General features: G+C 36.5%; 1 long non-coding RNA gene across 2 annotated transcripts in view; it reads right to left on the bottom strand.

Moving 5' to 3' along the window:
* The window catches only part of LOC148090648 (uncharacterized), a 308,919-nt gene that overhangs the window by 12,098 nt on the left and 282,733 nt on the right, over positions 1 to 14,088 (bottom strand). The window contains exon 6 of one of the 2 annotated variants that reach the window (XR_015713701.1): positions 5,976 to 6,134. This is a non-coding gene — a long non-coding RNA (uncharacterized LOC148090648). Of the gene's footprint in view, positions 1 to 5,753; positions 6,135 to 14,088 lie in introns of those variants that run through there. The other variant, XR_015713700.1, reaches the window with a different exon arrangement.

Genomic DNA, 14,088 nt, shown 5'->3' with positions numbered 1-14,088 from the left:
GTTATTAGCTCTCATTTTTTCCCCATTCAGTGGGTTGTCTTTTCATTTTGGTGATGGTTTCTTTTCCTGTGAAAAAACTTTTTAATGTAGTTCCATTTGTTTATTTTTCTTTTTTTCCCTTGCCTAAGGAGATATATCAGAAAAAATATTTCTATGAGAAATGTTTGAGATTTTACTGCTTATGTTTTCTTTTAGGATTTGTAAGATTTAAAATCTTACATTTAAATCTTTAATCAATTTTGAGTTTATTCTTGTGTATGATATAAGAAGACGGTCTAATTTCATTTTTTGCACTATCTGTCTAGTTTTCCCAACACCATTTACTGAATAGACTATCTTCACCCCATTGTATGTTCTTGCTACATTTGTTGAATATTAATTGACTATAAGGCATGGTTTATTTCTGGGCTCTCTATTCTGTTCCATTGGTGTATATGTCTGTTTTTATGCCAGTACCATGCTGTTTTGATTACAACGGCCTTGTAGTATAGTTTGATATCAGGTAGCATGATTCCTCCAACATTGTTCTTTTTTATCAAGATTGCTGTGGCTATTCGGGGTCTTTTGTGGTTCCATACAAATTTTTGACATATTTGTTCTAGTTCTGTGAAATACACCATTGGTACCTGGATAGGAATTGCATTAAATCTATAGATTGCTTTGGGTAGTATGGACATTTTAATCATGTTAATTCTTCCAATTTATGAACACAGTATATGCTTCCACTTATTTGTATCTTCTTCAATTTCTTTGTTCAGTGTCTTATAATTTTCCAAGTACAGGTCTTTTACATCCTTAGGTATTTTATTTTTTGATGCAATTGTAAATGGGATTGTTTACAACTTATCCTTAGGTATTTTATTTTTTGATGCAATTGTAAATGGGATTGTTTTCTTAGTTTCTCTTTCTGACAGTTCATTATTGGTGTATAAAAATGCAACTGATTTCTGGATATTTACTTTGTATCCTGCTACTTTATTGAATTCGTTGATCAGTTCTAGTAATTTTATGTGGAATCTTTAGGGTTCTCTGTATACAGTGTCATGTCATTCTGCAAATAATGACAGTTTTATTTTCTCCTTTCCAATTTGCATGACTTTTATTTCTTCTTCTTATCTGATTGCTGTGGCTACAACTTCCAGTACTATGTTGAATAAGAGTGGTGAAAGCAGACATCCCAGTCTTGTTCTCGAAATTAAGGGAAACACTTTTAGATTTTGCCCATTGAGTATGATGTTGGTGGTGTGTTTGTCATATATGGTCCTTATTATGTTGAAATGTGTTCCCTCTATTCCCACTTTTCTGAGAGTTTTTATCATAAATGGGTACTGGATTTTATCAAATGCTTTTTCTGCATCTATTGATATGATAATGTGATATTTATCTTTCATTTCATTTATGTGATGTGTCACATTTATTGATTTGAGAATATTGTACCAACCTTGCATCCCTGGAATAATTCTTACATGATCATGGTGTATGATCTTTTTAATGTATTGCTGGATCCAGTTTGCTAATATTTTGTTGAGGATTTTAGCATCTATGTTCATCAGGGATATTGGCCTATAATTTTCTTTCTTTGTAGTGTCTTTATCTGGTTTCGGAATTAGGATAATGCTGGCCTCATAAAAAGAGTTTGGGAGTCTTCCCTCCTCTTGAATTTTTTGGAATAGTTTAAGAAGGACAGGTGTTAGTTCTTCTTTGAATGTTTGGTAAAATCCACTGTGAAGCCATCCGGTCCAAGACTTTTGTTTGTTGGGAGTTTTCTGACTACTGCTTCAATTTCATTAGCTGTAATTGGTCCATTCAGATTTTCTGATTCTTCCTGATTAAGTGATGGAAGATTGTATGTTCCTAGGAATTTATCCATTTTGTCAAGGTTGTCCAATTTGTTGTTCATAATATTTTATTCCAATTCTTTGTATTTCTGTGGTGTCAGTGGTTACTTCTCCTCTTTCATTTCTGATTTTATTTATTTGGATCCTCTCTCTTTGTTTCTTGATGAATCTGATTAAAGTTTTGAAAATCTTGTTTATCTTTTCAAAGAATCAGTCCTTGGTTTCATTGCTCTTTTATACTGTCTTTTTTATACAGTGCTCTATTTTGTTCATTTCTGTTCTGTTCTTCATTATTTCCTTTCTTCTACTCACTTTAGGCTTTGTTTGTTTTTATTTTTCTAGTACCTTTAAGTGTAAGTTTAGATTGTTTATCTGAGATTGCTCTTGTTTCTTGAGGTAGGACTGTAATGCTATGAATTTCCCTCTCAGGGCTGCTTTTACTGTGTCCTATAGATTTTGGGTTGTTGTGTTCTCATTTTCATTTGTTTCAAGGTATCTTTTGATTTCTTCCTTGATCTCATTGTTAACATGTTATTTAGCCTCCATGTCTTTGTGTGTTTTTAGTTTTTTTCTTTTGATTAATTTCTAGATTCATGCCCTTATGGTCAGAAAGATGCTTGATCTGATTTCAATCTTCTTAAATTTATTGAGATTTGTTTTATGTCCTAACATGTGGTCTATCCTAGAAAAGGTTCCATGTGCACTTGAAAAGAATGTATATTCAGCTGCTTTAGGATGAAATGCTCTGAAGAGATCAATTAAATCCATCTGATTTACTGTGTCATTTAAAGCTGTTATTTCCTTGTTGATTTTCTGTCTGGAACATCTATCCAGTGATGTGAATAAGGTGTTAAAGTCCCTTACTATGACTATATTACTGTCAAAATCTCCCTTTATGTCCATCAATACTTGCTTTATATATTTTGGTGCTCCTATGTTGGGTGCATAAATGTTTACACGGGTTGTATCCTCTTTTTGGTTCTCTCCTTTTATCCTTATATAGTGTCGTTCTTTGTCTGTCACTATAGCCTTTCTTTTAAAGTCTATTTTATCTGATATATGTATTGCTACGCCAGTTTTTATTCATTTCTATTTTCATGAAATATCTTTGTCCATCACTTTACTTTTAGTCTGTGTGTATCTTTCATTCTACATTGGTCTCTTGTAGACAGCATATATATGGGTCTTGTTTTCTTATCTAATCAGCTACTCTATGTCTTTTGATTCAAGCATTTAAGCCATTTACATTTAAAGCGATTATTATTATTATTTTAAAAATATATCTTTATTAATTTCAGAGAGAGGAAGGGAGAGAGTGAGAGATAGAAAAGAAACATCAATGATGAGAGAAAGTAATTGATTGGCTGCCTCCTGCTCACCCCCTACTGGGGAGTGAGCCCACAACCTGGGCATGTGCCCTGACTGAGAATCGAACCCTGACCTCCTGGTTCATAGGTCAATGCTCAACCACTGAGCCATGCAAGCTGGGCTAAGCTTTGCCATTTTAATTATGATGTGTCTTGCTGTTGGCCTCTTTGGGTTCTTTGAGACTTGTAACTTTGAATTTTAAACCCTGAAAATTTAGTATGTATTCAGAAATTAAGTTAAAAATATCTACATAATACCTATGCTGATGTAACATACATTTTTTTTTGCATTGAACTATCTACTGCACCCCTCATAACCCTTCTCTTTAAGAATCCAACTGCCAAGAAGCCAGATTTAGGGCATATCATGTGTGCATGTGGACATATTTCCCTTAGAAATACATGGAAATTAGTTGGTGTTATAATGATACTATGTATTTATATTTAGCTACCCAATAGACTGAGTAGGATTTTCAATTGTCTTGACCTTGTATCATACTGTTTCTATGGAATTATACCTTCTAATTTTCCTAAAATATAGCCTTATAAAAGAGTACTTACAACAAACTTTTGTAAGTTGTCATCATTTAGATAATATATACCTATGACTAATTTTTAAAAATGTTTTGTTTACCTGGCTGGCCATGACTCAGCGGTTGAGCATTGACCTAGGATCCAGGAGATCACGGTTTGATTCCTGGTCAGGTCACATGCCCGGGTTGCAGGCTTGATCCCCAGTTGGGGGCGTGCAGAAGGCAGCCGATCAATGACGACTCTCACCATTGATGCTTCTCTCTCTCCCTCTCCCTTCCTCTCTCTGAAATCAATAAAGATATATTTAAAATAAAACAAAACAAAACAAAAAACACGAAAAACCTTTTGTTCAGCATTTTTACCTTCATGTGGGTACATCTGCTAACTTTTGGTATTGAAAGGGAAAAGTCAGACTTTCATTTTAAAAGGGAAAAATGAAAGGATTATGGTGACAGGAGTGAAGAGCAAAAAGACATAATTCTATAATTCAAGCAGACTCTCAGGAATCAAAGAAATTCTTGGATGATCCAATTGCCTAGTTAAGAGAGAGGATTTTTTTCCTCTTCTGTTCCTTCTTGGATAACTGGTATTATTTATCTGAATAAATGTGGCTTTTAAGAGAAAGAAAAAGTGCCCCATGCCTTTGCATTTAGTGTATTTTTCCCCCAGTGGAGTTTTTTTTCCACTTACTTCATTAGAGCAAAATAAATGATTTTGCTCCTTGGTGTTGCATATGGTCATGTCTAAATGGGGCTTTATGTTTATCTTAAGAATATTTTGGCTTCAAGGCAGCAAGTGAAGTCTTCAAATCCTAGGGAGTGCCATCTGACTGCCTGAATAACACTGCAAACAGTGCTTTGATGACTGGGCAAGTCTCTGTCTCAGGAGCCTTGCTAAATGAAGATTTGTCACACCACTTCCTTAATTTAAGCAGTCTGCTCTGCAAATGATGACTGCTCTTTTACATTTGTGCTTTCCCTTCCAAGGGAATCATCTGTTGCTCTGCTTCCCACCAAGGAAGACACAGGGACTGCTTCATGGGGTTGTCAAAAGCTAAACTTCAACCAAGTAAATCTTAATAATCAAATTGGCTTCATTGAATGATTTCATGAATCGGGTAGCATCTAGCAAGTAGAAAGGTGCCTCAAAGGGCTACAGAATGGAAAATGCTTTTAAAGGCAAGAAAAGGAAGTAATAAACAACAAAAAAGGATTAAGATTAGGTCACCTCCCTTTTGGGGACAAAAAGGTCTTTTTAGGTGGGTTACCTTATATTCCTCTGAGGGATAGAGAGGGACCATGCAACAGATTACCCCATTGGTGCTGACCAGAAAATCCTAGACAGACCTTAAGATTATATTCTTGGGGGAATACTGAAATGGCAATTAATTAGGTATTAAGCCCTCATTTGATGATGTGGTTTATCATAAGTGACTCCATTTTGGGTCTGTGGTTTTCTCTTTAACAAGATGAAGTGCCCAGCACCATGCCTAATAGGTGGCAGTCCTCAATAAACGAATGATATTATTATCTAAATGCAGTAAAAAGAAGGTTTGTCTGAACTCAGGTTCCCTAGAAGTGGACCCGATAGGAGAATTTGAGAGCAAGTAATTTCCTAAGGAAGTGCTCCTGGGAGAGGCCAGGAGGAAGGGAGTGGGATAGGGAAGTAATAGCCTCATTCCCATCCCTGGGAGCTCTGAAGGATGAATGAAGCCTTAGAAGATGCCTGTCCACAAGCTGAGGGGGCTAGGCTTCCATACTCCCACACTCAATCCTTGGGGCTGCCTGGGGAGGAAGTGAACTCTCAGACACTTCTGCCCTCAGTACAGGACAGTGAAGTGGCTCCAGAGCTGAGGGGCCTTACTCTGAGGAAATTTGTAGGTGTGAGCCTTCAGAAGCAAACTTAGTTGGCATTTAAATTACATAAAAATTACAGTTGAAAAAGTAGATTCACAAAGAAGTTCCAAGCAAACTTAAAATTTTTCCAGTTACTGAATCAAGCATTTATTTTTAAATTTAAATTAAATAAATTTAAATTAAAAATTTAGTTCCTCAAGGGCTCTTGACATATTTGAAGTGCTCAAAGCCATATGCAACAAGTCACCACTGAATTGGACAGTATAGCTCTAAGCTATGTGGAGGCAGTTAGAGGCAGCCGTGAAAAGCTTTCTGGCAAGGGTCTTGAGATAAGTTTGTAGAGTCAAGGGACATGAATAAAGGCAAGAGGAAGGGGATACCTGGATTTTTTGTATGTGTTGTCAAACACTGAAGTCCTCATTGTGTCATTACTCAGGCATCTTCACTTCCTTTGATTTGATCTTGATTTTATTTATATCTGCAGCTGTACACTCTGGTTCCAGTCTCCATTGGACCAAGTCTGGAATCATAAGAGGCATCTATGGAAAGAAAAGGGGGCACAATATTAGTCTCTGAACATCACTCTTGAATCAATTTGTTGTGAATCTGCACTTAAAACCATTCTCCACAGCAACATATTCACAAAGATAATTGAAAAATTTGAATAAAAACAAAAAAACCTCATTCCTCCAAAAACAACAACAGACCAACCAAATTTCAAAACCCCGACCAATCATCCAAACAACCAAGCAACCAGCCAATTAAACAAAAAGCAAATTCAGAGATAATCTCATCTGCTGTCCTCATTTCTAAAGTTGGAGCCTTAATTTTCACCATAAACAAATATCAATCCCAGGTAGACTAAGACTTAATTGGGAAAAGTAAAACCTTCCTAGAAAAACAAATAAAGGGTTTTGACACCCAATTCCCATGTGTGTGTATGGGTGTGTTTCCACACCAAGTCTTTGACACCCGCTTGATGTCCCTACACTTCAACTCAATTATGACACTATGTATCTGGAGATAGAATCAAATCCCTCAGGTTAAGGGATCAGTTCTACAGGACTGTTCCCCACCCCACTTTCAGATGCCAGCTTGTCAGAAGTCCGATTGGCTAGAGATCGGAGATTCCAACAATTCCCTCAATGGGTTTGATTAATTGGCTAGAGCAGATCACAGAACTCAGACAAAGATTTTACTTACTAGATTACAGATTTATTATAAAAGGATATAACTCGGAAACAGTAGGATGGAAGAGGTGAGAAGGCAAGGTGTGGGGAAAGGGTGTAGAGCATCTATGCCCTTTCTAGGAGTGCCACTCTCCCCCAATCTCCATGAGCTCTGTAACCTGGGGGCTCTCTGAACTCTGTCCTTTTGGGTTTTTATGGAGGCTTCATTATATAGGTGTGACTGATTAGATCATTGGACATTGGTGGTAGATTCAACCTCCAGATCCTCTCCCCTGCTGGAGGTGGGACTGGAAGTTGCAACCATCTAATTACATCGTTGGTTCTCCAGGCAACCAGCCTATCCTTAGGTGTGGTCCAAAAGTAACGTCATTAACATAAGGAAAGATACTTTGGTTGCTCTTATCACTTAGAAAATTCCAAGGGTTTTAGGAGCTGCGTTTCCAAACAGGGAGGAAGACCAACTATACATATACAGAGTGGGACAAAAGTAGGTTTACAGTTGTTCTTATGGAAAATAATATGATAATTAATACAAGACTAAACTCATGTGCTCAAAATATCACAACAGGAAAATATTTTCATAATCTTGATATGAAGTCTCCCTTAAAGCATGGCACAAGAGTCAGAAACATTAAATAAAAATATTGAGAGGTTTGACTTCATTAAAAAAACATAAAAACTTTATGTAGCCAAACATATCATAAGTTAAAAGAAAAATATTAACCCATAGGAGAAGCTCCAACAAAATGTAACAGAAAAAAAATATAGAGGGGTCATCAGCTATAATGTAAGTCTTACTAATCAATAAAATGAATGCCTCAATAAAAAAATGGACAAAACATGGACGTAAAGAATCAATTCTTAAAAGTAGTTCAAATGGCCAATACCTTTATGAATAGATGCTCAACTTTGTTAATAACAGAAGAAATGCAAAGTAGAAAATGGATATAAGTTTTGACTTATTGGTTGGTAAAGACTAAAAAGACTGACAATAGGCAGGATTGTGATGGTATGAGGAGAGAGGCTCTCTCACACACGAGTGATGAAGATCTAAATTCATACAAAGTTAGGGGTGGACAATTCAGGAGCATGTGTCACAGTGACTAATAGGTATCTTTTGCCCAAGCAATTCCACTTCTAGAAATTTATCTTGACAACATAATCAAGCAAGTGAATAAAGATATTGAGGGTTTTATACCAAATGAAAAAATGGAAACAAGTGCCCTGGGGGTCAGATAACTAAATTATGGTATATTTATGCAATGGCGTATCGTGCAGCCATTGATAAGGGTAAAAGAACTATATAGACATGAAAACATGCTCATGATCTATTAAATTTAAAAACTGGGTTTTAGAGTATTGACTATAGTGGGATTCTCATTTTGTTTTAAAAAAGTATCTGGAAAAAGGGGACACCTGTAATACTTTCAACAATAAAGATAAATTTTTAAAAAAGGCATCTGAAATGTTTAGTCAATGGTGATTTCCTCTAGAGAGTAGAATTGGGGAAGATGCTATCACTTCCTTTTTTTTAAAAAAAATGTTTTTTATTGATTTTTAGAGAGAGAGGAAGGGAGAGGGAAAGAGAATCACTGATGAGAGAGAAACATTGATTGGCTGTCTCCTGTATGCCCCCTACTGGGGATCGAGCCTGCAACCTGGGAATTGAACCAGTGACACTCAACCACTGAGCAACACTGGCCGGGTAGAACTTCATTACTTTTTAAGGCTGAATACTATTTCATTGTATGGCTAGACCACACATTTGTTTATCTATGCATCAGTTGATGCACATTTGGGCTGTTTCTACCTTTTGGCTACTGTGAATTATGCTTCCATGAACATGTGTGTGCGAGCACTTGTTTGAATGCTTGTTTCAATTCTTTTGGATATATACCTAGTAGTGAAATTACTGGGTAATATGCTAATTCTATGTTGAACTTTTTGAGGAATTGCCAGACTGTTTTCCACAGCAGTTGCATCAATTTACATTCCCACCAGCAATGTATAAGGGTTACGATTTCTCCACATTCTCTCCAATCCTTGTTATTTTCCATTAAAAAAAAATTGTAGCCATCCTAGTGGATGTGAAGTGGTATCAGATTGTGGTTTTGATTTGTATTTCCTTGATAACTAATGATGTTGAGCATCTTTTCAGGAGCTTGTTGGCTGTCTGTATATCTTTGGAGAAATGTTTAAGTTCTATGCCCATTTTTCAGTTAGGTTGTTTGTCTTTTTGTTGTTGAGTCATAAGAGTTCTTTATATATTCTGGATGTATATTTATTTACCTTTGAAAACAAAGAGTGATTCTCATCCTTTGAGGACTCAACTCAGATCCTCCAAGAAGCCTAATATTCCCAGATAGAATTTATTTCTCCACACTCAGAGAACATGCAACGAAGACCATATGTGGCCCCAAAGCCAAAAATATTTACTATCTAGCCCTTTACAGAAAATATCTGCTGACGCCTGGACCATCAATTCCTTAAGGGCAGTGATGGTTCTTGACAGAGCCTTAAATGCTCAAAATGATGGCCTTTGGTCACTAAAAAATCGAGTGTTTTGCATATAGTCTAAAGTAAAGCAATATATTTTGGAAAAAAATTATTTCAAAAGTGATTATGACCAGAGTTCTGAACTTCAAATTTAATTATTTGGAAACATTATACATAAGGAATACCTCATTTTCTGGTAAAGCAGAATAAATGAAGTGTTCCTATAATTTTGTTCACCAAATCTGTAGCTGAGTTTTTAGGAAATGATTTGAAAAACAATTTACATACTTTGAACTCTGAAGTCTGAAATGCGGTGTAAACCTGAGAACACTGTTATCGTTTGGTCTGTTTCTGTTCTCATTTGCCTCGGTGGAAACACAAGATTATTGGTACAAAGTGTCACTCAATTTATGGCTCAGGAACTGAACCACTTGGCCTAAAGCCAGCAATTACTTCACTGCTAGCAAAGGCCTGTAAATGTCTTGGCTCTTACCCGAACAGGTTTCATACTGACACCAGAAATGTGTTTAAAAATAATGCATCTATTTTGGAGATCCTGAAACTTGGACATTTCCACGTTGCTATTTTCACCTTAGTCTAGGCTTCTCTTATACATCATAAATAGCACAATGGAAGAGGCACAGTGCCTTTTTCTTAGCTGTTTTACCTTCATTTTTTAGTCTCAGCTTGAGCATTTTTCAGGCCTTGACAATCAGATTGATTTAGGAGCTGACTGAAGCCTAGTGGAGGAAAATTAAAAATTGTGACTGCATTACCCTCTGGTCTTCTGTGTGAATGGCTGAGGTCTGGGTTCAGTTCTAATTAAAAGCAGAGAGAAATTACTGAGGTGAAACTAAAGAGAAATAAGAGTCTGCCTTAACAACCAGTGAGGCAGGCGTCTTTGCAGGGGCCTGCACTAGTGAGGAGTGGGGAAGCGGCTATGCCTGGACATACTTAGCAAACTTTCTCTATAAAAGGCCAGATAGTAAATATTCTTAGCTTGGCAGGCCATAGAGCTCCTGTTGCAACTATTCAATTCTGCCATTGCATAGACAACTGGAGAAAGAAATAGCATGGATGTGCTCCAATCACTTTATGCACAAAAAGAGGCTGCAGGTTACATTTGGCCTGTGGGCGGGTGGTAGTTTGGCAATCCGGGTCTACACCATCAATCTGAGGTTTGGCTGCTGGGTTTCTTCCTCCTGCTGGCACACTTTTGAGGATTTCTTTGTTTACAACCCACCGAAGGAAGGTGACCAGGGGAAGAGAGAGATGCTTTTACACACAGCAGGTTTTCTGTGAAGACTCTGCTAATGCATTTGGTTGGGGACAAAGCTAAATTCATAGCTAATGTGGGATTGATGATCCATGGAGTTCTAGAGACATTTTTATTGTAGATTTAACTGGGAGGAAGAATCAAGAATTGACTGAGTGTTTTCTATAGGCCTAAAGTAAATGGGGCGAGAATTTCTCCCAAGATAGTGTGTGTCTGCCACTCTCACTCTCAGATAAATTTTTTTTTGGCTCATATCTGGTTCTTTTCTCTTAGTAAACTCAAAGTCAATATCTCTGTGTGGTCTCTGTGTAGATTATTCAGGTATATGCTGGATTTTACTTTCCTAACACAAATACTCCTAAGATTCCATTTAATTTCTTTTGAGAAGTAAGAACTTACAGCAGTAAAGTGGAGTGGTCTTTTATCATACATTTTAAAACTAACAGATGTTCAAATGTATGTTAAAATGAAAATACAGTAGTTCCCTTTTATTTGTGGGGGGTATATTCCAAGAGCACTGAACCCTATATAGACTATGCTTTTCCCTATACATACATACCTATGATAAATTTTACTTTATAAATTAGGTAATTTCACAGATAGAAGGTTTATTCTTACTGTAGATCTTAGCAACCTCCACATGTATTTTTTTTCCTTTTCTTACTAAGCCCAGAACTTTCACCTTTTCGCTTAAAGGAAGCACTTAATGGCTTCTCTTTGGCATGTCCAAATGGCCAGTGTCACTACTCCCGTACTTTGGGGCCATTAATAAGTAAAATACGGGTGACTGGAGCACAAACACTATGATGCAGAGAGAGCTGAACTGATAACCAAGATGGCTCTGAGTGACGAATGGGCGAAAAAGTATATACAGTATGGAGACACTGGACAAAGGGATGATTTACATCCCAGGCTAGACATAGTGGGAAGGTGTGAGACTTCATCATGCTACTCAGCACACAATTTAAAACTTATGAATTGTTTATTTCTGGAATTTTCCATTTAATATTTTTTGGACCATGGTTGACTGCAGGTAACTGAAACCCTGGAAAGAAAAACTGCAGATAAAGGGGGACTACAGTGTTGAGCTAGTGTAAGAAAGGACAGATCAATGGGATGCCTTAGAAATGCCCCTATACTTACCCTCAATTAGATCCAATTTGTACCCTTATTTAAACTCCAGTATTTATATAAGAGAAAATAATATTCACAAATCAGTGGGGGGAGGGATTGATTGTGTCCCTGGATGGATGATTGGATAAAGAAGATGTGGTATATATACACCATGGAATACTACTCAGCCATAAGAAAAGATAAAATACTGCTATTTGAGACAACATTGATGGATCTTGAGAATACCATGCTAAGTGAAATAAGTCAGAAAAACTTATATGATTTCACTCATATGTGGTATACAAAGCTGAAAGCAACAAATGAACAAGTAAGAAAAACAAACCCTCATAGACACAGACAACAGTATGGTGGTTACCAGAGGGAAGGGGGTAGGGGGTAGTATAGGGTAAAGGGTGTCAAATATATGGTGATGGCAGAAGATTTGACTTTTGGTGGTAAACACACAATGCAATATACAGATGATGCATCATACAATTGCATACTTGAAATCTGTATAATTTTATTAACCAATGTCACCCTAATAATTTAATAAAAAAAGTTATGCAGGACTTCTCATGGCTTTCATTGTGCTACTCTGCAGAGTGAATCTCCATGAGGGAGAATATGGTATGATATATTCCCCAATTTTTGTCTACTGATCCCAGTGTTCCATGGAACATAATTTGGGAAATGCTGGTTTATATACAATGATTTCCATTATTCTAAAGTATACTTTATGTTCACATGCATATGCACACATAAGAGAGTGATACAAATGACACAAAATGCTGACCATGATTACTTCTCAGTGATAGGATTATAGATGATTGGGGGGGGGGGGGAGGTGTTTGCATTTTTTATGTATTTCTAAAACAAGCATGAATTAATCTTGCAATCAGAAAGAAAATGTTAATAAGAAAAGAATATGGAGCACTACTGGCTAAAGGAAGAAGATATTGGAATTAAAGTAGAAACTTTTACTAAATTAGAAATATGTAGAATACTTGACTGCATGCAGCAAAATTTCAAGTCATTTCCATGTATCCAGCCTGTTCAGTCTGTTTTCTCCTCTGCCCCTTTTGCTGTCTATCTATGGACATATGTATTTAGTATATATAATTTAAAACAACTGTGTAGGTAGCTTGGGACAGGTTTCCATACATATTTTTTAATTTTAGAAAATTGATTTGAGAGGGAGGGAGAGAGAGAAACATGGATGTGAGAGAGAAACATCGATTGGTTGTCCCACACATGCCCTGACAGGGGATCGAACCCACAAGCATTTGGTTTATGGGAGGATGCTCCAACCAACTGAGCCACACTGGCCAGGGTCAAGTTTCCATATTTTAATATACAAGGTAATGTTATTATTTTACATCCAAGTAAATAAGAATTATCATTTTCCCCACAGTCCATCAAACTGGAGTAGTTTCATTTTTTAAATGAATTTTTTATTTTGGAATAATTTAGATTTACAGAAAAGTTGCAAAGCTAGTACAGAGAATTCCTGCCCAACCTTCACCCAGTTTCCCTTAATGTTAACATCTTACATACCATGGTACATTTGTCAAAAGTGAGAAATTAACAGTGGCTTTTATGGGTTTTTACCAGTTTTTTTCATTGATTTCCTTGTTGTGTTCTAGGATCCAGTTCAGGAAATCACATTGCACTTAGCAAACTGGTTTCTTTAAATTCAGTGTAAACTGTTAAGAATAAGCTCCATTTCAATTTGGTGATTTATAAAGCACTAAAATTGGTGAAATATTCAGCTATCCTTTACTAAATTCCTGTAAGTGGGCAGAAGGTGTCCAGGAGACTCCTACTGTGTTTCCAGATTTTCCACAGCCTCTGCTCTGGATAAAGTGCTTTCAAATTTGGACAGCATTTTTAGATTATCTCAATCGATCATCCCAATCACTCCATGAATGAGGCAAGGCAAATATAATTTTGTTTGATTCCCATTTCACTAATTAAAAGATTGAAAGCTGCACAAGGTCTTGTGCTTAGAAGAGCCCTATGTTTGGTTTAATGCTCTGTTACAACCTTTCTAAAATTCTTAATAATTTATAAACAAGAATTATTATTTTTATTTTGCATTGGGTCCTGCAAATTATGAAGCTGGTCTTGCCTGGAGAGCAGCCTTGCTCAGGGTCACGTAGAATTGGAGTAGTTGAGTGACTGTTAGTGCTTTCTGACTTAGAGTTTTCTCTTCCTTTTATTACACTACAGCATTTCCATCAACCTGGGGACCTATGACTTGAATCCAACCTAGTGGTCTGTTCCCTCATTTTCTAAAAATTTTACTTTTCTGGCCCTGTATCAATGCCTCAATATGTCTGCATGTAATTTTTGCCTTGACAACTTTGATTTCTATTTTGAAAACAAATCAATCTGAAAACTTGCTTACCTGTGGATAAG

This window comes from Miniopterus natalensis, chromosome X, assembly GCF_054644295.1.
Source record: "Miniopterus natalensis isolate mMinNat1 chromosome X, mMinNat1.hap1, whole genome shotgun sequence".
Classification (NCBI taxonomy): domain Eukaryota; kingdom Metazoa; phylum Chordata; class Mammalia; order Chiroptera; family Miniopteridae; genus Miniopterus; species Miniopterus natalensis.
This window is presented reverse-complemented; position numbering and strand designations above follow the sequence as displayed.